Consider the following 26,451-nt stretch of genomic DNA (forward strand, 5'->3'; position numbering starts at 1 on the left):
GCATATAAAATATGCTATGGGTTATTTTTATTTGATATAATTTTTCATTAAATCAGCATTATGTAACATTTGGATATAAGTGACCCACCAAATTTAGTTCTGGAATGGTGGATTTGTACATTCATCTTATGACTTGTGTCCGAGTATAGAGAAGCTAAAGTGCTGGTGAGAAATAAAATTGAGAGTGGAGAAATTCGGTACTAGAGAGGTTCAAATGCTAGGAACTTGATAAAAATTGTCCGTTAATAAGAGTTTCCGTTATAGAGGGGTGTCCACTAAGAAAAGTTGCACTGTATATTATATAAACGCTATTTATGTTAAACCATTTATAACGAAACATATGCAAAAAATGTAACGATTTGTTTAGTCAAGCTAATATATTACCACTGAAAACAACAAAGTCATTTAGATACTTGTGTATGTCATTTAGTAACTTGTGTTAGTTTGTGCTTTAGCTTGTATCAATATGATTTCCTGACTCTTCATTGGATTATTTTAATAAAATAACTACTGCAGACTTTGACAGTAAAGATTATTTTTGGCATCATTATGTAGGGATCATAATTATGCTCAATGAGTAATTATAAACTTTATTAAATGAGCATGATTAGCCAAGGTTTGGTATCAATGGCCAAGATCTGAAATTTATGATGAAAATATTTAATATAAATTATCCGTTATGCAGGGTTACATCATTGACAGTCAAGTTTATTTTTTAATTTTATAAATTCAAATGGAAGATAAGAAAAAAAAAAGTGAAAACGATAGTTCCACATAATAAAATACACACAGAAGGTATGATATTGAAGGAAGAGTGGAATTGAAGTGGAAGGAGCACCCCAATTTTATATTAGCTCTTGGAAGGAAAAAGAGGGTCTGGAAATAAGAGGGGTCCAAGAATATCCGAGTATTTGTCGGTGGTCCTGCCTGTCCCAGAGGACCGAGGAATATTAGGAAGTGGGGTATTAGAGGTGCACGGGCAACACTGGCCAAGCGGTAGAGAAAAAATTAATATTTCAGCTCTCCCTTCCTGGGAGGGTTGGGTAGGAGGGGGAAAGGAGGGGAAGGGAGGGGATAGGCCTCTTCCCATTGGTTAAAGAGAGAGCAAGGAGTGGGGACGAGCGGACCAATGGGAGGGGAGCGAAGGTGGCCATCTTGTTGCCTGCAGCGCCCCTAGGGGCGTTATTGGGAAACCGGCTCTAGTCTCCCGTTACCCCCAGTAGTGGCTTGGAGCAGACCAAGGCGTGCCTTCCGTGTAATCCTCTCTCCCACATTCAGGTCAGTCAGGCTCTTATTATGGCTTTTTTTATCTGGCAGACTGAAAAAATGAGTTATTTATCTAAAGGCATCATTGAATGTCTTCTCTAATTTCACCTGGATTACATCTTAACCTTTGAGATAACCGTTATCTATCTAAGCGCTTTATTACCTATTATTTGATAACATATCAAAAAACGAACCCTAAATATCACAATAATTCTACCAAATCCAATGATATCTCGAGAGAGAGAGACCACAGTAACAACCTAGAATATGGAATATCATATGTTTTTTGTTAAAATAGATTATTTTTGAGACCAAAACTTTTGGTTTATAAGTATTAATAAATAAAACCTCTAGAGATATATTTTGTTTGTGAAACTCTGAACTCGAAAATTGAATCATTTGTAAATAACATTCCAATACCTTGAATATTTGTGTTAAAGCATTAAATTATCATAATTAAAAATTTAGGTATAATTAGATAAAAACTATGTACATAAGGAATTTTAAGAAAATTATGTTTTCTTTTTTCTTGGGCATGATCTAGATGTTATATAAAATTATTGATTTCCTCCTATTTACTTTCATTGTGATCAATATGCAATTTGCCCATATTACATTTTTTTTTATTGCAAAAGTGCCGCTGTGAAAAGAATATTACCTAAAAAAATTGTGTTACAATTCAGTGTATTAGTTGAATTTGAAATATTTTTGAGTTCTGACCTCGTTGTATTTAGGAAATGATATGTTTTATTTATCCCATTAAATAAATTGTTGCCTACAATGAAGCATTAAAATAGAAAAAATAGTTTTTTTGTGATCCCTTAAATATTTCCTTTATCAAGCAAAATTTAAAGAAATCCAACCTTTGCCAAAATTAAAGGAATCTAAATATCTTAAAAGAAAAAAAATACAATTACATTCAAAGTATTATACAGAATGGAGCTTTGTTTCAAATTTTAAGTATCATTACAACAAGGCTACAAAACAAAATATTATAAATCATAAATACATTATATTAAGTGATAAATATTTATCACTTAATATGTAAATAAAAATATAATATAAAATGACTCAACATCACTCCCTAATCCCTAATTATGTTCTACAAAAAGTAAAAAAATACTTTCTTTAAAGATATAAAATTGATATTATAATATTCCAGAAGTGGGTTAGTGAAATGAACTATTTGATAATGTATATAACATAATAATTAAGGAATTAAGATGAAATGGAACTAAAAACTTATACTTCCTTACAAATATTTAGAAAATTACTCTACAAAAACAAGGATCGGTTTAAAAATCTTATTTTGCTATGAAGTCACCCACAATTTCTAGTCAATAACTTGTTTTACTAATATCATATTCTTAATATTTTATAAAATTACCTTGATTTTTATAAATGATTTAAATTTGTATTTATATTTAAAATATAAGAACTGAACAGTGTTATGAAATAATATCCAATAAATCATTTTTATATTGTATAAATAAGGAGTTAGTATTATATTTAATTATATGAATATTAAAGATAGATAACATTTACATTTTAATTGTTACATTAAATAATGGTAATAATATTAAACTTCATTCTCTTATGTATATTTATAACAGTAATAATTTATTTGTTATCGCATACCTATGTAAGTCTGTATACTTGATATTATTTTATTTATTCTGCTTATAAAAAAAAATTAATTTCCCAGGATGGGATTCTGGAATTTTTTTTTCGTTGAAACTTTAATCAACAATCAAGCTATGTTTAAAAAATTATAATCAGCATGGTAATTATAAATAAATATTATTTATTGTAAAAACATACAATGCCATTATTTCTATAATAAATTCTATTAATTTTCAGACATAATGTATTGTAATATTTGGTTGTTAAAATTCCTAAGAAAATCCATGGAAAATAAAATTACTAATTTTCATCAGAATGGTACATAATTTAAAATAAAGTAATTTTGTACGGTAGTAAATTTTCTTTCTTACCCTAAAATTATATTGTAACCTTTTTTCTTTCTATTTTTTTTTTTTTTTTGTTCTGTTTATTAATAGTCAATCAAACTTTTAATGTACGAAACTATGTAACCGATGTTAAAACTATTGAATATAAATTACTTTCTGACATAAATAGCATATTAATTTGTTTGTTTTTTTAAACTTTATACTAACTATTTATACTACTACAGTTTTACTGACAAAATAAAAAAAAAAATCACAATGAGTTGTTATATATTTTTTTTCATTAGTCGCTTTTTTCCTCTGCTTTTTTTATTTAAAACAGAAAATTTTAACAAATGGCTCCCATTATCAAAGGTCCAAAACCGATTATCAATAGATTTTATTTTTCAACAAACAATTTAAACTCCCACAGTTATACCAAAAAAAAAAAAGAGGTTGATCTCCTTAAAAAAGTTTCTTTATAAATAGTGATTTTACTTAAAGAAGTAAAACAGCAAAAGATTCTTCATTTGCTTAATTCGATTGTTAATAATTTACAAATTAATTTTTATTATAACAAACTGTTATATTAAAACCCTGAAAATTTTCTCAAAATCTGGATGTTTCTTCAAACATTTAGTTTAGTTAATAGCTGGCGGGTGTATGCTTGATAACAAACAATTTCAAGGAAAAAAACAAAAACAAAGTTTTCGAATCCCTTGAAAATTCGTATAAATTATACTAATCCACTAAACAGTATTATTTTAATTGAAATTGAATGTCGATCAAATAAATAATTGACTAGAATAATGATCATTACGGTTTCAAAAATCTAATTTCATAGAAGTTACAATTTACATGGAAAAATTCAATTAATAGTTTATTCGTTTTTAAAAATCAATAATCAATAAATCGTATCTCCAACTAATTTTTACTCTGTTTCGTTTAGAACGCAGTTTTCCTTTGCTTACAAGAATTATGCAGTCATGTAATTAAGTTTTAAAAAAATTAGGAGTGAAAAAAAATAAAGACATATTTATTATTGTATATAAATGTATACAGCTGCGGAAAACATTTAGTAAAATATTTTATTCTAAAACGTTATATTAATATCCCAATAATACTAAACAATATTTAGAATTGCTATCAATCTATTTCTTAATTATTAATGATTAATTGTATAATTTTATCATTGAAAAATTAAATTTTTTAAAGTTATTTTCATGGCTTTACCGCTCGACGTTGGTTAACCGGTGGTGGGCTGAAACCGAAGTCTTCACTTATTTATTAATAGAAAAAAATACTAATGTCCAGTAATTAAATGAGCACCTAAAGAATTATTTTCAGTTGTTTACATTGTTCCAACTTTATCATTTAAGCTCATCAATTAATCTTTATTAAAAATAAACATTTTATTCAGCCTTCATCAATTACTAATTAACATAAATCCTTGTGTACTACGGAAATCAAGTGGTTTAGTTTGTGATTAGCATTCGATTTCCAGATGCTCATTATAAATTTTAAATTCTGTTAAATAATTAATTATATTTTTGTGGCAGTACGGAGCGAAAATAAGCTTAACAATTTACTCTTATTTCAAAAATATATACATGAATTTCTACTATGTTTAGTATAATCAATTTTACATATAGAAACAAGTTTAATTTTTTATGTTTAACAATTTATTTATTTTTTAATTATTTTCTTATTTTAATACTATCTTGTTCATGCTTAAATAGATGAATATCCTGGATTTTCTTTTTTAGGAAGTTGATTATTTTTTTTTTAAATAGTTGAGGTGAAGAAAACTACCTATGTGAATATATACTATTCTATATTTTGTACTTGTACAACTTTTCGGTATATTCCCCATATTCATCCATTCCTATTGTGAAATTTTGTCATTTATATACCTATAGTCTAAAAAAAAATTTATAACCACATTATTTAAATAAATCCATTAAATTAATTTAAATAATGTGGTTAAAAATTTTAAAAAAATAGACTATATGTATATAGTATGTGCCATTGTAAATTTCACAAAGGAAATTGCTAAAATTAACAAATATAAGGATAAATAAGGGGTAATATCCCGAAACGTTGTACAAGTATAAGAGAGAGGTGCTTTATTCAGCCATGCTGCCCAATTACATTAGGTTGCTACAAAACACAGCGTACTAATCAATCCATGATCGGGCATAAATACAATATATATATTCGCATGTTATAACAATGATTTTTTTTCCTTCACAATCAATACTCGTCTATAAATTTAAACGCTACAAATATTTTAATTTATTTTATTTCATTTATTTTTTTCTTTTTTTATCAATTTAACAATTTCATTACATTTATAAATTTTACTTCATTAACTTGACAATTTCATTCTCCCTATCTCACTCTCTCAGACCTCCCCTTTCCAGTGATCCGCTATCCACGTTCGATCCGTTAAACAAATAAAACAAATTTATCATCAGACAGCAATGTGAAGTCAAACCAAAGGCATAGTTGTCATCGCAGTAGATCATTTTATACAAAGAAACACATAAATCTAAAAAAAATAAGTATATAGATTTAGGAAAAAATTAAACAAAAAGTTAGTTAAAAGAAATACTTCAATGAATAAAAAAGTTAAACGAAATAATTTAATAAATAAATGAGTTAAGGGAATATATAAATTAAAACACAAACCGACAGGTCCAAAAAAAAACAACACAATGAATAAATAATCAGAGAACTACTTGCCATGCAGGTGATGTATGATCCCCAGGGAGTCCAAAATAATATTTTCCGCCAAGATATCTATATCTCCAGTACCGACACCTAGGTCTTTTAAGAAGCTCCTTGTTTTATCTGGTATTGTTCCGCGAGATCCAAACCAGAGGCTTCTCACGGTAAACTCTCTCTCCAAAGGTCTCGTGTAATTTATCCTTAAGGAAAGGGGCGCATATAGTCTAATATTTCCTTATTTTCCCTTTCCGCTCCACCCACCTTATCGAGGTCATTATTCTCAAATCTCGCCGCTGGATCCAAGACCAGAGCCGTGCCACAGGTTTTAGAGAATGCCACAATATCTTACGGATCCTTCAGTGTCCATACACCAAACCTCATCGAAGCAGATGAAGTCTTTTTTTCCAGGAATTTCATCAATTCTTCTTTGACCCAGTGGTGCCGGTGTGTTATAAGGAGTTGTTGGTGCATTTTCCCAGCACATGGGCTGGTGTTTTAGACTCTGGCGCATTTGCAACAGAGTGACCCAATTTGCTCAGACCCAGTCCTCGATATCTTCTTGGTGCATATAACATCGCCGACGAGGTGTTAGCGGGGAGCCCAATGATGGCCTTGATACTCCTGCGGATATTAGTATCAATACCCTCCAATATCGAAGGACGTATCTTTGTAAGGGACGCAGTATGGAGAGCGTAAGGCCCGGGAACAAGTATTGGTTGACAACGTTGATCTTTTGTGCCGGCTTGATCAATAGAATAGTATATATTCTAATTGGAAGTTTTCTTCACCTCAACAATTTTTAAAAAAATAAAGAAATATATTAGCACATACTTGTATATTTCCTGGTGTAGATATATAGGCATTCTGATTACATCTGTTGTAAAATAACTTAAAAATCCAAAACTGGATTAAACCAAACTTTTCAGGCTGTATTGTTAAGTATGCCGCATGGTTTAGACTGACTTTTTATCAACCTAAAACCAAAATATTATCTAAAATAAAATTTTATATATTTTTTTAAAATTATTGTTTCAAAATAAGGAATTTAAATAAAAAATAGTAATTTCAAAAACATTGCTAGATAGTGAAGATCAAGTAAACTTAAATTATTAAAATTATTACAGTGCTATTAGAATAGAATGTCAACTATTTCTTAACGTAAATTAAATAAAAACGAGGTTAAAGTCTGGAAACGCTTGTTATTTTTCAATTTTTAAATTACTTAGCCTTCTGCCAAGAAACATAAAAGTTAGAATTTACAAAACTATTATCCTTCCTACTATCCTTTACGGATGCAGAACGTGGCCTTGTACACTAAGGGAAGAACAGCGGCTTTTTAAAATAAAATTTTACATAACATGATCGGACCGAAAAAGGATGTGTAATTTGGAGAATCTAGATGGCTAAACAACTCTGAATTGAGAAAACTATAAATACAAATCAAGTTATAGTATTGCAGCGTTTAAGATGGGTGTGTAAGGTTGTAGGGCTTAGTAACGAGCGGATCCCTAAAATTTTAATAAGCACTGCTACCAACGGGTAAACGTACTACGGGTATATCGAAACGTAGGTAGGAGGATTGCATCAAGACTGATCTACTAGATTTAGGTTTGATCGGGCATCACAGGAAAGATACATGTAAAGTGCTGTTAGTAGTATCGTTAACCTTCGGGTTCGAAAAGCTTTTATGATTAATTTATTTAACGTCCATAATCAATCCTTCAGGGTTAATGAGAAAACACAAATATAAGAACAAAAAACTTAAAAGTCAATTAAAAAAGAAAAGAAAATTTTATTCGGGAAGCACTTGTCTAAACTGGGTCAATGTCTCTGATTTGTTTTTCCTAAACTAATGTGCGTAGTAAGAAACCTTGTGGTTTGGATGAAATTATCATAAAGTGTATAAAATTTGGATAGAGAATGCAATGGTTAAACATTGTATCAATAAAATCTTTGAATGTACACATTTTATAATAGTTTTATAAGTTCTGTAATTTCAAGGTGCAAGCATTACAGACATGAAGTTGTTTTCATTTCTTGATGTAGGGATGGGATAAGATAAGATTGAGAAGTATGTGTTACAGTTTTAGTAATTTTAGTTTATTGTTGTCATCGCTTTGTTGAACTTTGTTCAATAACAATCAAATTGTGTATGGAAAATGGTATTATTCTTTATACAAATTAATCTGAATGCGCGCTGTTATTTATCTCGGGAAAAATCGAGACACTTTTATATTATAGAATAAATACTAAATAAAATTCTATGTTTTATTATCTCTTAGTTCATGCATTACTATGCCTTCGCCAAATCAGCAGGCACTCAACAATTCACAATAACAAATTTCATACTATATGTACAAACGCAACATTAATTCAACAAAATAAATTCAATTAATCATCTACCTACACATTGTTATTTAATGTATAATTTCTTCACTTTAATATAATAAAATATTAGTAATATTGATAAAAACAAAATTTATAATTATGGTTTAGATAAACTTTATCCATGTAAGGCCCACCAGGCCGATATGATATTGAATAAAAAAATAATATGAAAAGATAAGTAAAACAAAACAAAATAAAAAAATTCGTTTAAATTTTTATGAGTAACAAACATATTGTGTAACATTAATTCTTTGTTTGAAATAAATTTACTGTAGGTAATTTTTAAATTCGATGTATGTAATTATATGCGAAGGAGAAAATCCTTTCTCAAAAGGATATTATAAATATAATATAATAAAAATAAAAAGTTACATAAAAATGATAATATAAAAATAAAATTAAAAAAAATGTATATACTCGAACACCAATTTACTTTACGTACTTAGTATGTATGGATAATCTCTATAAATCCATCCTTTTTTCAGAAAAAAAAATGAATGTAAATATTCTAAAAAAATTTTCACATTTTGAAATTCAATTTACAGGTACTTATTTTCAAAAATCTACGTTCATAATCTAACCTTTTAAAAATGTTTATTTAAATTTGTTTTTTCTTAATCTAAAATATATATACATGTTAAACCATAAAACTTACACTTTTATGTTTTAATTTTATTTATTTCAATTTTAATTTTTTTTTTTAAATTTTATTTACAGGACTGATCAGTATGCTTTGCAAGTCAGAAACTAATCAAAATTGATCTGCCGTTCTCGACAGTAGGTATACAAACGTATTTTTTGATAGTAAAATATTTACTGAAATTTCTATAAACCTCTTCTTTTTATTTCTTGATATGTAGAAGGTTGATTGTATATTATATAGCTCATATGCAAAAAATAATGGTTGTATTTTAATATTTTGATGCAATATTTACTCATGATTAACTTTTAATTTGGTAAATAGTTTAAATATACTCACAGTATACATGTATTTATTGTGGAGTAGAAAACTCAAACGCCCGAGGAAAGTCGTAACAACCTTTGATTAATTTCCAATAATTGGAAGTTATAGGATTAATTTTTATAATTTCACGCTGCGATAGCTTCAATTTTTTTTCTTAATAATTTATTTACGATTAAAAACCAAGTTTTTTAGAGACTATGCTTTTACATATCAATGATGTATTAAGTTAAAAAAAACAAGTGCAATTGTTAAAATGTATGCAGTGTTGTACCTACTCACATAATAATACCTACTTACAAAATGATTAATTAATCTATAACAAAGAAGAAACAATTTCATAAAAATAATTAAAGGATCTGTTATGACTATTTTAATTTTCCACTTATTATGATTAACAAAATTAGGTTATATAAATCATTTTTTATCAAAGGATATAACAAAATTATGAATTCATTTTCAAGCTATGTTAGCAATGGAACTGTTAATGCAGCTAAGTTAATATTTAACTCTGAAATAAAGTGAAGAAGTAAAAAGTAATGAAATTATAAAATATCTTCAGAACTTTGTAATTACGTTAAATTATGTTGTACGGGACAAAAGAAAGTTGTCAATATTATATCATATTTTATTTTTAATAAATTTTTTTTATCTTAAATTATTTGAATTTTTTTTTTTTTAGATTTTACCCCTATCTCTCTCTAAACTCGTAATGAGAAGAAAGCTATATCATACGAAATTATAATAAAACACTTTTGAACTCATATAGCTTTTAAAAACTACATACTTTTTTCATCATGGCTGATTATTTAAGTTTAATATTCTCTTATATTCTTCAAATTTTGTTGCCAAGCTTGTTTTGAAATTAACTAAATATATCACCAGTTTTTTTTTTTTATATAATAGAAATCCTATTATTGGTTATTTAACATTTTAAATTCAAATTTTATTTAATCCCAGTACTTTGTTGGCAAACCTAAATAATAGTCCTCTATATTTATATTTAAATATAAAAGTTCATTTTTTTCTGGTAATTCATTAAAATATATTTGTTAGTGGTCAAATATCTTTGTTTTCAAAATGAAAAAAAGTTAATATTTCATTTAAAAAGAAACAGCCACCCCTATGCTACATAACTACATGCTACACAACCATCCCTACGCTACATAACCCGTATTAAAAATAAACCTTAAACAGTTAATTTTTGCCTTTTAATTAGAGGTTTACCATTAGAACGACAAATCTCCAAAATGTAAAATTTCTAACGACACTAAAAGGCAAACAATTTGACCAATGTCTATACAGGTTTCCAATCAATTAATTGGTGATATTTGCACAACTTTTTTTAATTATAAATGATATTTCATTTTTCGGCTCTCAATGCATATGGTAAATTGTTAAAAAGTATCAATAATAAATTTAATATCAATATATTCACGATATATAATTTTAAGCATTATCATCATTTGGCACAAGCCATCATTCGGTTCATGACTTCCTCAAGCTACTTACGCCAGTTCATTCGATGTATAACAAGGAAATTGCTTTGTTTAAATAAATAATTAAAGGAAGTTGTGACTTTGTTTTCCTAAGTTTTTATATTGCTTCTTGGACTCCTTTTCCCTCTAGCTCTGTTACTTTCAGCTGGCACTTTGGTAGGGAGGGAGTTTTCATTGAGCATATAGTCATAATAGTTCAGCTGTTTGGTTTTTGTAGCTAAGTAATAATCCATCTAGATCTCTACATAACAGGAGAGACTTTAATTGCTTCTTAAATTAAAGTTCACCCTTTGGTAGAAATTTCGGTATTTGTTCTCATTTCTCAAGGTCTCGGTGTCTTCCACTTCCTGATTTTCTCATGCTCCTATTGTATATCGGGGTATGCTCCTTTCCTACGTACTCTTGTGTTAGTATGTTATCATAATGTTTTAAGCTTCATTTTTACAATTAACGAATAGCATGCCTACAACAATTAACTGAAATAAGTTAGTAATTCTTATTTTTAACTATTTTTTTTTTTAAATTAATAACAAACTCTCAAGTTTTAGTTTGATATCATGACTTGAAAATCACATATTTTTTTCTTATATCTAATACTAAAATAATCGATTGTTGAAAAATGGTCGAGTTTTCGGACTAATCCATAGCGCTCTTATTTTTGTATAATATGGCTTCACTTATGAATGTGTATTAAGTAGTTACTAACAATATTAAATAACAATCGTTCAAGAACTGTTCAAGCCCGAGTCGAATTTTTGAAAAATTTAAAATAAATAATGCTGATAAATATAGGATGGTTTGGATTAAAATTTTTGATTTAGTGATCGCTAAAAAATTTCAAGAATAAATCAGACAATAAAAATTAAATTACAAATAATTTTTTATTTATTTAATTCCAGATCGGCCTGGTGGGCCTTACGTGGTTAATGTAAGAGGTACATTTTTATTTTATTTTTACAAAAGACGTCCCTAACTGTATACAATATTATAAATAAAACAAAAGATAAGATAAAATAAATAGATTAAAATAATAAGTCTTGGTAAAAGATAAAAGTAAAGTTAATAACAAAAACAATTACATTTATGGATTTAACAAAATAAATAATTGACTCCTAAAGCAAAAAAAATGAAAGTGAATTTAAGAAAAAGGTGAAGAAAAAAAAAAGATAAAATAAAATTTCAGAGTGACAATAACAGAACTGATAAATTTAGAATTTATAACAGGATGTCCTGCAGCAGCCTGAGCTTCAATCTTCGGGTTGTAGTTGGGTTTCCCAAGTTAGTAGGTCACTGCTCCTTTAACTGTTGGTAACTGAGAATGGAACTTCAAGTACCTTTTTATGATGTAATCCTCTATTGTCTCTATTTGTGATTCCCGATTGGCTGTTTCTTACAAACCAAGGAGCATTCACTGCAATTCTTACGACTTTATTTTGAAATGATCGTTTTTTCCTTTTCGTAATGGATGCCGCTCCACATCAGCAGTGGCCTGAGAATTGTTTTAAAAATAAGAATAGATGTTTCTAGTTTTAATTTGGATTTTCTATTTAGGATAGGATACAGCATTAATAACCTGTAAATAAACTATGGTAACTAGAAAAACTGATGAGGAAATAAAAGTAAGGTTAAACAGGGAAACGTTTATGATTTTTCAATCTCGAAATTGCTTTGCTCGCGCCTTCTGTCCAAAAACATAGAAGTTAGAATTTATAAAACTATGATGATTCCTACTGTTCTTTATAGTTGCGAAACATGGCTTCTTACACTTAGGGAAAAACAACGCCTTAATGTTTTGAAAATAAAGTGTAATGTAAAATATTCTGACCGAAAAAGGATGTGTTAACGAGAGAATTTAGAAGGCTACACTCCGCTGAATTGAGGAAACTACATAATATAATTCAGGTTATAGCATTACGTTAATTCAGATGGGCGAGAAAGGCTTTGGAACTTAGTAATAAATGGATCCTTAAAATGCTATAAACATTGAACAGAAGTGTAAACGTCCGAAGGTTTGACCGAAACGTAGAAACTTCGGGTTCGCTAAGCCTTTATTATTATTATTATAAATAATAAGAACTCAACTGTAATTCTTGCCGAAGAATATTGGACACAAAGAGCTATTTTGATTTCGATTCTAGAACATGGTTCATTTCCTCATTCGTGACATAACAAGTAATAAAAGAGACTTAGTGAAAGTAAGAAGGCTGCTGCTTTTATTCATGCATTTTAGTTTCTAGTTTTATTCACACTTGTCAACTATATTATTATAAATAATAGTTCGAAGCACCAGACTCATTTAATAAAAAATATTTAGACCGATATTACTTGGGGTAGCTACTATGCGCACGTAAAATAAATAGTAAGAGATCATTAAATCTCATACTTTAAATTTTTTCAATAGATTGTCTCTGCGGGAGATGCTCATTGAATCAGTGTAAATATTGTACATAAGTATGGATTATTGTTTTGATAATATGATGTATTATTTCATCATTATTCCATGTATTTAAATTTATTATTTTAAATATATATTTTTAAATTTTAGTATATTTTTTCCCTTTTTAATATGCGTTATAAAATTTATCATAAGATGTTTCAGGTTGTAATATTTATCGAAAAAAATATAGTAGCTGCTAAATTAATTTTATATTAAAAATTATGCATCCAAAACTCCTTTAGATTCCAGCTTCAATTCTTTATATTTTTTGTTTTATTATTTATTGTTAAAAGTTTACCTTCAGTATGGAAAACATATCATTAGAAGAATTCTTAAACAACAGGTAGTTTGAACTAGATTTAAAAATAAATCTAATTTTTAGGCTGCTACTACTGTTCTATCTTTTTAGTTGGAGTGTGCCCTTGCCACATTATAGCGCAAATGGATCCTCTGTACATTAGGTTTAAAATATCTAGTCCTGTGTAATTATAATAAAAATATTTGAAAAGAATTTAAGTTAAAAGGCAACACTAGCTTTATCAATTATTTTTCAAAATCGAGACGGCAAGGGTTATGAATGTTCCAATCCAAATATATAAAAATCCAATGGGAGAAATGCATAGTAATACTATCGGTGTAGTAATTATAATTACTGTACTATCAATGGGAGCCATTAATAATCAATCATAGTAAAACTGTATATCCGTTGGTTCTGCATCAACATAGATAAAAAAGTTGAATATAGAAACTATTTATAACTACATGATTAGCTAATCATTTTAAGTTTGGATCTTTTTTGGTTCTGGTTCTGGTTGATAGCAATGTATCCAGATTTGTTTGATACCGAAAGGGCCAAGTATCTAAATCAGGTTGATAACAAAGGCGTCAAGTTTCCATATCTGGTTGATTACATAGGGGTCAAGTATCCATATCTGGTTGATAACAAAGGGGTCAAGTATCCATATCTGGTTGATAGCAAAAGGGCCAAGATGTCTATCCAGATCAAGGATATTTTCAGTTCTCCAAGAAAACACATATCATGATTAAACATTATCGGAATATTATTATTTATTACCATATTATAATGTAGTTACTTCAAATATAAACAGTGTTTGATTTAGTTCATTAAGTTTCATATTAAAAAAATTCAAATTTTAGTTACCTCTGGTGCGATTCATGATGGATGGCTTAGGTAGTTGGTACAGAAGAAGTAAAACCATTAACTAACCATAGTATTTTTTTATTCTCCTGAACTGAACATAGGTTTATCTCCAAGGAGGTTACATCATTGCCAGTAATTAAAAAAAAATTGTTAAAAATGAGGCCTTAAAACTGATACCGCGGGGTACCACTGAACTGACACTGAGATGTGTTAGAGGGACGCAAAAAATAAAATTATTTTGTATGACTCTTTATTTAAGTTAACTTCCAAGTGTTTTCAAGTTAAAGTGATGAAGCCCAGAAATAAATGTCTTTATATGGAATCTGCACCACGATCAGAGATCCGTGCAATGAAAAATCATTAGAAAATTAGTCTGGTGCCAAGTGAGATTTGGACCCGAACATTTTACGTTTTTAATTTTCCATAGGAAAAAAAAACCAGTTTAAAAATTGCAATATATAATATAGGGAGAACAAGTTTCAAAATATTATATAATTACACATGTCACACTAAAAATGATAGCACATGAAGCCTTTATATCCGTATATAGCAATACATTGAAGTGGAAAGAGCTTAGAATAGAATCTAACTTTGGAATGGAACGAAATCTAAACACTTCACGTTCCGATTGGAATGAAGTCTCGTTCTGTTCCTATATTCAAAATAGTTCTTAAATCTCGGAACGGCCCATCCTTACCTTCAATTGTATTCCAAATTTTACATACACATTTAGATATACATTGTATTACTGTGTGGCTGTTTATATTGTATCAATACTTCACTTTGTTTGTATAGAACGTTGAGAATAATTACAAATAATATATAATGGACATTAATATTGCTTTTGGAAAATATTTTCTGGGTTACCATGGAGGGATATTCTTTTTTCTCATATTTTATACACTGTTCTCATACTTAATTCGGTTTTTTTATTCCTTGGTCGATTTCCTTACAATTCCATATTCACCGTAGTTATTGTATAACGAAGGGCTCATTAATCGAGTTTGCGGTGAGGAGCTATAACTGGATGTAAGGCTTTGCATGTCATTTACTTCTAAGCCAACTTTATTCAGGGGATGCTTAGAGTCGGTTGAGTGACCACACACGGTGTTCATTTGACATGGAACTCTGGATTCCATCCTTTCTTCACAATATTAGAATAATGAGCCATGAATATTTTCTTTTAACTTTAAAATAATTTTTAGATTATATTCTATGAACTCCTGCTTTACTCGCGCCTTTTATCCAGAAACTTTAAGGTTAGAATTTACAAAACTATTAACCTTCCCACTGTTCTTTATAGATGCGGTACGTTGCCTCTTACACTAAGGGAAGAACAGCAACTTCAGGTTTTTGAAAATAAATAATTTGTAAAATATTAAGACCGAAAAAAGATGAGTTAACCGGGGAAATTAGAAAGGCTACAGAACGCTGAATTAAGGGAATTGCACCCGGTAAATACAATTCAGGTTATAGTATTGCGGCGTACAAGATGGTTCTGTAAGGTTGTAGGTCGATCCTAAACCTAGATGGGAGGATTGTGTTAAAACTGATTTAGTAGATTAAGGTTTAGAGGGGCGTAAAGGTTTATTATTATTATTTTATGAACTCTTACCTGAACTGAAGGATGGCTATATACTTATTTGTTTATTTAGCATTCTGTATATATGCAAAACATTAAAATATGACTTTTTATAAAAAATTTCCAACCAAAATTGGTATTACATTCCAGTGGTAAATCCAGGAATTTCCACACATCTATTTACAAATTACGATATAAAGCAATATAATTTAAATAATGCTTATTTTGCAATACAGTTTACATTTTCAATCAAATGCATTATAATAATGAGAATGTTGTCTTTATGTCTAATAGAATTTTTCATGAAAATAACACTTTTATTTTTCATTTTCCATGGAGGACGGAGATATCCTAAGACCGTCTGCATTAGCTAGTGTTACATTAACATATAATTAAGCTAGGGATTAAAGACAGCTAAACTTGAGGATACTACTGTGTCTTAAATTTTTCACCAACTAAACATCTACAGATCTAATCTGAAATTTTCTTTTGTTTACAGGTTTTGATAAATTGAACAATATAACATAAATAGGATTTTATTCCAATTTGTTTTGGAGACTTTTGCTCCTGGACTTCCTGAAGGAGAAAATTGTCAAAAAACGCAAGCATTTTTTTAGCGTGCTCTCGATTTGCGTGTAAACCGTGTGGAAAGTTGAAAAAAAGAAACCAAAATAACGAAATTGTTTTTGAATTCAGGTTTCCTTCAGAATCATGAATTGAATTCCTCCCAAAAGTGAAGGTGATTGACCTTCAACGATGATGCCTCAATAAAAATAAATGGCTCAATTTTGATTACTGATTCTTTGGTAAAAAAAAAAAAAAGAATCCTATAATTCTAAAAGTGTTCAATAAGGTAGTTATTGTATATCAACTACTTTATTTTTTTTTATCGGAAGGGGAAAAATGATCATTTTAGGCTTATTAGATGGAAACTTGAAAATCATGGATTAATTTAGCCTTTCTTAATGTTATAAAACACATGAAAAACTTAAATAGCAGCAAATTTTACATAGCTTAAAAAGTTTTCCATTTTTGATCTGACATTGTAAAATTATTTAACAAAACAGTTAACGAAACAAAGATCTTTTCTTTTTTGCATACTTTTCTGGAGCAAAATTATAGACCAGAACATTTTTATGAATACATTATTCTTTGTTTCTTGAATAATTTCGGCTGTATTCGTATAATAAATGAAAACTGCTAAACGGCCATACGACTATAATTATGTGCAAGATGTAGCAAATTATGCGCGGTTTGTCTTAATACTAATTATAATATTTCTGGAAGTCAATTTCTGGCAAAACATGCCAAAATAATTATGTAGCTGTCACTGTCGATATCACGTTTTGGACTTTACACATACATTTATGTATTTTTAAAATTCATAAGCTTTTTATTTTCTCGAATTAATTATTTCCCTGTCGTTTACAATAAAATTATTTTGTAAAGATAATTTTATCGTATGTTTGTTCGTAATTTAATCTAACACGTTCTACTTCCAATAAAATATCCTGCTAAGGGTTTTCTATAATTTAGAGATGGATTTTCAAAGAAGATATAATAGCAAATCCGATTAAGAAAACAGATTTTATGTATTAAAAAAAATATTTTCGTTTATTAACATCGCCTTAATTGGAAATGAGTGACTAATTTAATTTTAAACACAGAATAAACCTTTGCTGTTGTTAGTCCAGAGGTCTTTAAAATTAGGATATATAAAATAGTGATCCAATACTTCATTACGATTTTCATTAAAAAAAACAAGATTTTCTGTATGACGATGTTAGTTATCGAGTATCGATATTCAAGAGAACAACCGCAATGAATGGTTTCAATCTAATTTTTTGTTATTATCCCTGATAAAGGTCTTTTGTTATTCTACCCGAAACGTTGAAACTTATAAAATACGTTATACTTATATGTGTTCTACACTGACCGCACCCTCAAATATCTTCTGCTCATATAACATCCACGATCAATAGCCAACTAATAATAATAAAATAAATCGTCTCAAATTTATTTATAGTAATAATTTTATGGATATTTGTAATTAATCGTCTTCTCAAACGATATCGTGTTTATCAATTTACTATGCTATTATTATGAGGTGGTATGCAGGAATTCTAAGTTACAAAGTAAAGTCTCGGTTGCATTAGTTTACATTTACAATTATATACAAATGAGCTAGACTAATCTTATGAGAGAGCATGGTAGATCTATTTCTTTAAAGTTTAGTTACTATATTATGAATTGAGAAATATCAGTTGGGATCTTTGTTAATCACATTGACTCTAAGTTTATAAATTCTACAATTGCCACTCAAAATACAGCTAAAAGGTCTTACTTATCTTGATGGGTCTGTGAGCTTTGGCGGTAGCGGCGGTCGTTCTTCGCTTGGCTCCGCGGCCTATCGGCGGATCTTTGTTGTCATCCTGCAATGTGCTTCCCTGTTGGGTGGCGTATCTTCCAATGTGCCCCGATTCTGGACTAGTCTTGTCCGGGTTCTCTCGAACTGTCTCTTCTGCTTCTCTCCAACTGTAAATTTTTTTTTTATTTTCAAACCTGTGTTGAGGTGTGGGTGACTTCAGGCTGCAGAGCCAGAATTCCATCCCTCGGCGAGAACGTCGACCAAGGGAACCAGGTATCGGTGGAGGGAAGTGTGGGCTTGCAGCTTCACCAGGTGATGTTCACATGCGATACCTAGTTGAAAACCAGTCTGTTCGGGTGGTATTACATCGGCTTCCCTGCAGTGCTCCATGAGATGGTGATACATCACTCCTACAGGAGCCGCTTGAAGGCTAGCTCATGTGTGAGAGGACGTTGATCGAGCGATAATACTCGGCCGAGTCCCCCTTCTTCCCAGGCTTGGGTAGCTGTACTACGATCGCTCGTTTCTATGCCGCTGGGAAGTACGATATCCGTATGCACGAGTTGAAGATGTTCAACAGGAAGGCTTTACCCTTCTTGGGGAGCATCATCAGTAGTACACTGGGGATCCCGTCCTGTCTAGACGACTTGTTGCCCTTAGTGCGGCGTAGTACTGACTCCAGCCGCCCGAAAGTGGAGAAGATGGGCTTCTCGACGGGACTCGGCGTTCTTCCAGGTGGTGGTGGAGGAACATTGGACGTCCGATCAGCATCCCTCGCTGCATAGCTAGAGGCCAGTAGGACACCCTGCTCCCCAGACGTCATCAGGTCGTTCCCATCAGTCAGATGTACTGAGGCTATCTGCCGGGTCATCCCATTGATGGCCAGTTTCAAGCAGTAATCACGCGTGCGCAGACACAAGACAAGACATTGCGTAGATTGTTCCGCTGGCCAATCAGAGTGAGGATGTGCTTCGGTGGCTTCCTGATGGCGTTGTGGACAGGAGTGAACTTTGGGATTGTTGATTATTGGGAAGTATTGGCTGCCTTCTGGATGGTGGTGGTGATTACCTTCACTGCTTAGTCCACCTCGTCGGGAGTGCGGTATTGCACTATGGCTGGTAGTGCTCCAGCAACACTCGACCTGTATTCTTACCAGTCGGCCTCCTGGAGAAGATATTTGCTCGCAGGTGGTGTAGCGGGCGTACCTTCAAAGGTGTAAAGCACTGGGCAGTGGTCCGATGGTCCGTAGGGTAGCACATGGCAGTCCGTGACCGTGTGCATATTCCTGGCCAGTAAAAGGTCGAGTGTTGCGTGCACGAAGAGCGAGTCGCGTGCCTAAAGGTATGCACTCCTGGGTGGAAGAGAAACAGTCTGGTCTTGGTGTTGTAAGTCCCCAGTGGGTTGTTACTACTACACAACCAGGCGGTGTGCCGGGCATTGAGGTCCCCTAGTACAACATGCCGGCTAGTCGCCTGGGCGTGTTGCAGTAGCAGCTTCACGGACGTGAGACCGGCCCGAGGTCTCCTGTAGACACAGGTGAACGTGTGAAGGTGTTTAAACCGTACGTCTGCTGTGACTATATGAGTACCCTCGGTAGACGCCACTGGGTTCGGATGCTGCTTCCTGACCAAGATCACGACTCCTTCGCAAGCTCCGGGGATGCAACCCTCTCGGTATGCGGTGTACCCTTGAAAGATCATCCGTGACGTGAGCATAGTGATGATGAGCACTACCACTGATGGACTGTGCTGCTGCATTAGAAGCTCGATTTCAGCCTGCTTCGGTGAGAGGCCTCTGACATTACAGTTAATGACGAGGTGTTCAGTCATAGTGGCGAGCGAGGATCTTGCCCATCATCTCCTTGAGCATAGTCACCATGCCTATCATCTGGTCCATGCGGGCAAAGAGTTGTTCCATGGCTGGCATAGAGGCACTGGTCACCGGGGCAGACTGGGTAGGCGTCTGTTGTGGCTTCTGAGCTGGAGATCCTCCCATCAGCTCAGAGAAAGCGACATCGCTCTGGGCCCTCCCCAGGGAGAGCTCGTGATGTTCGGTGCACCTCGGGCACCCGTGTGGAGTAGCTAGTCTCCCATCGGGCGCCTCCCCAGTTGTCGGATAGGGGGATTCTCACCAGATATGGCGGGAACCGGGGAAATCAAATACCCGGGGTGGACCAAAACTAGAATCAAATCCGGAACCGTCGCGCCTAGAATAGGCAGCGTACTGGTCAGCGTTTGTTCCTGAGGTTAGAGGCGGCTGTGTTTTACCTGGCAGTAGGTATAAAATGCTATTTTCCGAAATTCAATGGAGGGAAATATTAATAATCATACTATGGTGCAGGGGCACGGAACCCCAGTTCAGAAATTGCAAGGCGAGTGTCAGAGCAGTGAAAGATCTCCGACATTGTGCGGACAGCAGGGAATGCCCGGTTCATCTAGAGATGATGGTCAAGCAGGCGAAGAAGACCCGGTATGCGTAGGCTTTATATCCTGCAGGTCAATATGGGCCGGAGACGAGTGGTCGCGGACGAATTGAGAACTCTCGCCCGAAGTGCTGACATCTTGGCGATTCAGGAGCCTTGTTGTCGAAAGAATGGGGTTACAGGTTTTGGAACTGCGTCGAGGGTGGTCGGTCTAGGCAGTGGCGAGAGGAGGCCTAGAGCAGCGATTGTTGTCGTTAACCCTGCCCTCGACGTAATGGAACTGAAGCAATTCACCACAGCAGATCAAGCGGCATGTTATGTCAGGTGGGGCAGAGTTGCCTTCGCTCTGGTTTTAGCATATATGCCGCCACGATAGGCGAATGTAAATATCAATGTAGAGGATAATATAGCTGCTGTGGAGGCTGTCGCGCTAAAGTATAAAAGCGTGATAGTCTGTTCCGACACCAATTCGTGGAGCACGGCTTGGGGTTCTGTTCGCACGGACGCTAGAGGGAGGTTGATAGAAGAATGCGGGGCGAGGTGTCAGCTGGTTATCATGAACGAGCCTTCTGGTCCCACATTTGTTGGAGCGCGGGGCCAGAGTTGGATAGATGTGACACTTGCCACGGCTCCCATAGCAAAGCGTATTGTAGACTCGATCCTACGTTCAGACCCGAGCTCCGACCACTGGGTCATAGCCTTCAGTGTGGTGGAGAAGGAAGGCGGTGCCCCAGAAGTAGAAAAGGGCTTTGTAATTCGATCGACGAACTGGAGAGCGTTTTGGATGAGTGAATTGGAGGGAATACTGCCTGACAGAGAATGGGAGGAGATGACCCCGATAGATAAGGAGCCCAAAATTGACCGCAAAGTGGCAATGCTTACGGGCGCCATCACTGAAGCGGCGAGTATTACCCTCCATGGTGGACGCCTGCTCTGACGCAGTTAAAAAAAGAATACTACAGGGCCAAGCGTAGGTACCAGGAGTGCAGATACGACGAGAGGAGGCCTGCACTTCGAGAAGAATCGAAGCATAGGTATAGGGTATACCGAAACGGGGTGCGTTGCCAGAAGAAGAAGTCCTGGGACCAATTTATTGTAGAGGAATCAGAAAAGAATCCCTAGGGTATCCCGTACAGGGTGGCACTGGGAAAGGTTAAGCCGTTACAACTGATGGCAGCTATTAGAGTGAGAGGTGCTCAGGCAACCACCTTGGAGGAGGCTGCCAAAATGTATATAGACTATACATACCCTAGGGATGATCCGTCCCAGGATAGTGCAGATGATGGAATGGTTAGACGCACCACGTTATACCCACCAGCTACCGGCCTATGCCTTGCTATGTGAGACCTTTGTCTTGCCGTGGACAGACAAAGGATCGGGAGGGGTCCAGGACTAGATAGCATAGATGCTGCAATCCTCAAGAACAGCGCCCCTTATAAGGGGCAATATATTGAGGAAGAGTTGTTGGATATATTCAACGAGTGTTTGAATAAGGGGTACTTTCCAAACAAGTGGAGGTTTGCAGACTTAGGACTGCTCTACAAGGGAGGTGGTAAGGACAAAGAAACGCCTAAATCCTATCGACCAATATCCCTCCTCCCAGTAGCTAGTAAGGTTCTTGAGCACATGATCCTCCACAGCCTTAGACCAGCCCTAAGTGCTGCAAGTCATCCACGGCAGTTTGGGTCGACCCGTGGCAGGGGAACTATGATGCGCTGCTGAGAGTGCGTAGAGACGTGGAAGACAGGGGGGAGAAATATGTCTTATTGATCATGTTTGACATCTCTTCCGCCTTCGACAGCGTTTGGTGGCCCCGTGTACTCCATCGGTTGCAAGAGCTCGACACCCCCAGTTACCTATACTCCCTCGTAGGTAGTTACCTCAATAACAGGAGTGTCAGGATCAGGGGTAACTACTACGAGGTCGAGAGAAAAATTGAAAGAGGATGTTCCCAGGGTTCGGTCCTAGAATCAGCTCTGTGGAAGCTGGTATTCAATGAGTTGCTGGGGGAACTAGAGGACAAGGGGTTCCTTGCCACGGCTTACGTCGACGACCTGGCAGTCATTGTGGCCAAGAATATATTTATACATATTTATTCAATTTAATTCCAACGTTTCGGCCAATAAAATTTTATTTAATTAAACATTGTTAAGAAACATATTGTCTGAGATAATAAAAGGTGATTCAAAATCTGAAATTACAAAAAAAAAAAAAATACATATTTACAAATCATTACTGTGTAAAATGTGAACAATGAATGAAAAGATATAATAGAATGGGAGGGGAGGCAATGATTATCAGTTAGAGGCTATGCCCAGTGAGCCAGGGCTAATATGATTGGCGATGATAATGGCCCGTGGGGTATTCCTATTTACACCTCCCCACGGCGGGGGGTTGCGTCGATTCATCGTCACGGAACTGAAACATCTGTTAGTATGAAATATACTACCTCTCCGTTATTTAATATGAAGCCTTTTTGATCCTGAAGGTGTCCAAAAAATTTTGGAAACAAAATGTTTTTTAATAGTTTCTGCTTAGCAAAATCCACGAGTTGGAATCCTCATGTTACAGATGCCTATTAGTTTTATGGATTGATTGTAGGTGAGACCAAAAACTAAGAACAGAAATATCATTTGGCTTTTATGAAAAAATTCCAAGACAAAGATATGTGCCTCGCAAACACCGGGAAAAACTAGCCATCAATATTTGATGAATTCAGGACTGAGAAAGATATTAAAGAATTAATTTTCTGTCTCATCATTTGATTTGTGATTTTTTTTTCTTTTTACATCTCTTTATTTGTATTTTCTTTAATATATCTTCTCTTATCTATCTGATACTATCACCCTTTTCATTTACTATTTACAACCTTTAATTTTTCTTATTATATCTTACTTTTTTACATTTTATACCCCTATTATTTTACACTTATGTTTTTTTCTCTTTTTTTTTCTTTTGTAACTATGTGTTTGTATCTTTTTTAGCCCTGACGAAGCCCTGCAACGTGGGGCGAAACGTTGGCTCAATATAATAGTATAATTATCTACTTTTTGAATTTTTTTTTACCCCACCCGGACCATATTCCATTAATTTTACATTATAAGTTTGTTACGGATATACGGTCGAGATCGTCAGTGTAAAAACAACGATTTTCACCAACACCGCTAAAAGAAATTTAATATTTCCTATATCATGGAAACGGCTGTTCAAAATTAAAAATCCTTTGAATAAAAATTCCAGAACAATAAATTTAGTGTTATTAGTGAGAACCTTAAATTTTGTTGTTGCTGATTCTTGCTTAAAGGCGTAAAATAAACAAATAAATTTAAAAAAATAAAAATCGAAGAGGAGTTATAATTTAGAAAGAAGGCGATGTACTTTTAAAAATTCAAACACTAATGTAATTTTAGCTTCCTCGTCTGTGAGAGCTTCTGATAAATTTGGGGTCAGTCCTATCCTGTTTATTATTGGCAAATAGTGAGTACATTCTTCATAAATATGTCTAATCGTGAGAATGGACTGACGATATTTGCATGTTGGAGGTGGCAGTTTTCTGATCAGGTGAGGAAAGTATGACCTATTCTCAAGCGTGTTAGAGTAACTTCCTCCCTGCGGCTGTTGCGGTAGGTATAAACTTATAGGTATAAATTTTGATTCTAAATATTATACACTCACTCACAGCTTGCAAGCCATATTTTCATCCTTACTCAGCAGTAAAAATTTAACCTGCTTCCAGTCGAGGTGTAAACTTGGGAATGGACACATACTTTATAACATATAGCTTTTGACTTACATTCGATGAAGGAATTCTATAAAATAAAATTTGTAATGTTGAACTCTTAAAAAAATCAAAATGGTGAACCCTACATCAAAAACTGTAAGATCTATTTGAAGGTCACTGTGTCTTTTTATTTCCACCGCACTCTATTAAAGCGAAATAGATTTAATTATACATACATGTAGCAGAGATAATGATATGTGTATGCTTGTATAATATTGGATTCGAGTTCTAGATTCCAAGTATCTCAAAATGTCCTGTGTATGTATCGGCATAGCTCAAAAACGGAAAGTCGTACGAAATTTAAATTTAATGCGGGTTTATGCGCTAACTGCACCATACTATTCCACTATTTTTTACACTTACCACTGTCAAATATTCCGTTACATGCTCGTTTACGAAAGCAACCTTAAGATTCTGTTCACAGATATTATTATAATATAAACTCTAAGGTTGTTCGTCTCAAATTCCTCTGTTTTACAAAAAGTCCTATTAAAAATCTATAAAAATGAGAAAATTGCATAAGGTAAGGTTAGTTTGCTAACTTGAATTTCACGAGCTATGGACTATGAAGTGAACTTCAAAAGAACTGTCCATTATTGGAGATGTGGGGTACCGCAGCCTTCCCACTTCAAAAAGAGCTTAATCCTTCCAATCCAAAATCGATAAGGCCCCCTAATACAATTCCAATCTCTTCAGGAAACCCTCCATCAGCTACCACTTCATGCCTTCCTCTCAAAGGAACATCAATTATTTAACTATCAACTTCATTTATTCTCTTATAGTAATCTTATTCATTATGGTCGCGATGTTTACAGATAAACCAAATAGATGGCTAATCTAAATAATAGGTATATTTTAAGGTGTTTTTAACTTTTATCCAAACCCTTTAGTAAATAATGTACCATGTCATAGCATAGTGGGAGCAGGTAGCTCAGTGGTAAGGCGCTGTGCCACTAACTCTAAGAATTGAGGTTCGAATCTGGTTGTGGCAGATAATTATTTTCTGTTTCACTGTAGCCGTGGGGTTCGGGACTCCTCCGGGGTCCACCCAGCCTCATGATGCGGAAAGCTTTGATTGGGTAAGAATCTGGAAGTCGAGCGTGATTCTGAACAAATCACTTCCTTGCACAACGTTGGTCTAGTAACAGTACTTCCTTCATGGGTTGAAGCGGTACAAATTTGATTTTTTTTTTAAATTATAGCATAACATCCCACTCCACTATCCATCAATGTCATCGTGCCGTGGACGTTGTCTCGTCTTCTTTGGAGCGAGAAATGTACTGAGCAGGAGTCTTTTTCGATATAGAGTAGGCTTTTGATCGAGTCTGGCACCCGGAACTGGTTTACAAACTCCGTAAATTCCTACCTCCTACATATTTTCTCATCATCCGTTCCTTTCTTACTAATAGATTATTCCAAGTAAACCACAATGGTTCCTATTCATCCCTCTATTTTCAATCTGCTGGTGTTCCTCAAGGTAGTATCCTCGGTCCAGCATGCTTTAATAATGTGGATCTTACCCCTGTAGAACAGATTCGTTATCTTGGACTACACCTTGACAAACGACTAACCTGGAATCCTCACACAAGACTGAAAAGACAGGAAACTGCACTCAAATTCCGACTATTACAGCACTTACTTGACAAACAGTCTAAACTTCCAATTCATTACAAAATACTGATCCACATGACAATAATAAGGCCCATCTGGATATACGGAGTTGAGCTTTGAGGCTCCACCAAACCTTCGAATTCCTCTCGTATCCAATCCTTACAATCCAAAATCCTCAATGCTATTTTGTTACTAATAAAACCATCCATAAAGACCTAAATATTCCTTATGTAACCGATCTAGCCCGAACCCGATATCATTCCTTCCATTATAAACTCTCTAACCACCCAAACCCACT

At 33.5% G+C, this 26,451-nt stretch overlaps 1 protein-coding gene across 2 annotated transcripts in view; it reads left to right on the forward strand.

Annotated features, from left to right (window-relative positions):
• Window positions 1-1,219: 1,219 nt before the first annotated feature.
• The window catches only part of LOC106692608 (homeobox protein OTX2-A), a 269,018-nt gene continuing 243,786 nt past the window's right edge, over window positions 1,220-26,451 (forward strand). The window contains exons 1-2 of one of the 2 annotated variants that reach the window (XM_067053160.1): window positions 1,220-1,278; window positions 9,048-9,111. The gene's annotated coding sequence lies outside the window, so the exon portion shown is untranslated. The remainder of the gene's footprint in view (window positions 1,279-9,047; window positions 9,112-26,451) is intronic. The other variant, XM_014438657.2, reaches the window with a different exon arrangement.

The sequence above is a fragment of the Halyomorpha halys genome, unplaced genomic scaffold (genome assembly GCF_000696795.3).
Source record: "Halyomorpha halys isolate HHAL.00 unplaced genomic scaffold, Hhal_1.1 Scaffold64.1, whole genome shotgun sequence".
Taxonomy (NCBI): domain Eukaryota; kingdom Metazoa; phylum Arthropoda; class Insecta; order Hemiptera; family Pentatomidae; genus Halyomorpha; species Halyomorpha halys.